The sequence below is a fragment of the Myotis davidii genome, unplaced genomic scaffold (assembly GCF_000327345.1).
Source record: "Myotis davidii unplaced genomic scaffold, ASM32734v1 scaffold1277, whole genome shotgun sequence".
Lineage (NCBI taxonomy): Eukaryota > Metazoa > Chordata > Mammalia > Chiroptera > Vespertilionidae > Myotis > Myotis davidii.
The window spans coordinates 605,847-606,796 of NW_006290682.1; the positions used below are offsets into that span (position 1 = coordinate 605,847).

Below are 950 nucleotides of genomic sequence, written 5' to 3' on the forward strand. Positions count from 1 at the left end.
ACAGGAGGGAGAGACAGGACCGTCTGAGAAAAACTTTAGGAGGTTCGAGGAAGCTCCCCTTTCTCTAACCAGAGCATCTGAGGCCTCTGCATCCTCTCCCACCTCCCCCTCCTGGATGGTCCAGCTGAGGCTTTGTGATGTCAGCCTCACCATGGCAACCCCTGACTGCTGGTCAATCAGAGCTAGGGGTGTGGCTCCCCATTGTCCTGGAGAGTATATATAGGGGCCAGGACCCTCACTTGGAGTAGGGCCTGTTTCTACAAGAAAGCCAGTTACTAAGAAAAGAGTGTAGACTAGTTTAGATAACACATCCGACTCCAGCCACACGGATGGACAAAGAAGATTCAAGTACTAGAAAGAAGTGGAGGCTCCTTTCCCCGGACAATGAGGAGGACAAGGAGAAGGTCAGACTGCCCTACCCATATGCCTCCCCTTCCCCAATAATTCCTCACCCAAGACTCTGGCCTTGTGCTTTTGGGCACAGACACTTCCTCATTCAATCCACTGTCAGTCTATGACAAGCCCTTTTCCCACCCATTTCCCGATTTCTTCCCCAAAGCCAATGTCTGTCTGTGTTTAACTTGTATCCCAACTAGATAACGAAGAAAATGAAGATGGTCAACTCAGTCCGTAAGATGAATAAAGACAAGAAGGAGAGAGGCAGAAAGAGGCACATAATTGTAATTTACCACAGGAACGGACGAAAACATCCAGTGAGCCAGCCACGAGATGAAGAAGAGCCCGTGGTTTCTACCACGAGTGATGCGCAGACGCCACCAGAAGACCCTTAAGCATGTGTAGCCTCTCTACATGGGCATTAAGAGACCAAAATGGTCTCCTTGAATAAATACCACATGTGTTAAAGCAAATGTGTTTGTATTTTCTGTGTTCTCTGATGATGGGGAGGGAGCAAAGGAGGGGGCAGGTATGTGAGAAGGGAGGGCCGGAGG

The 950-nt window shown here is 49.4% G+C and overlaps 1 protein-coding gene across 2 annotated transcripts in view; it reads right to left on the reverse strand.

The window, feature by feature from the left end:
• The window catches only part of FRMPD4 (FERM and PDZ domain containing 4), a 513,731-nt gene that overhangs the window by 95,815 nt on the left and 416,966 nt on the right, over nucleotides 1-950 (reverse strand). The window lies entirely within an intron of this gene.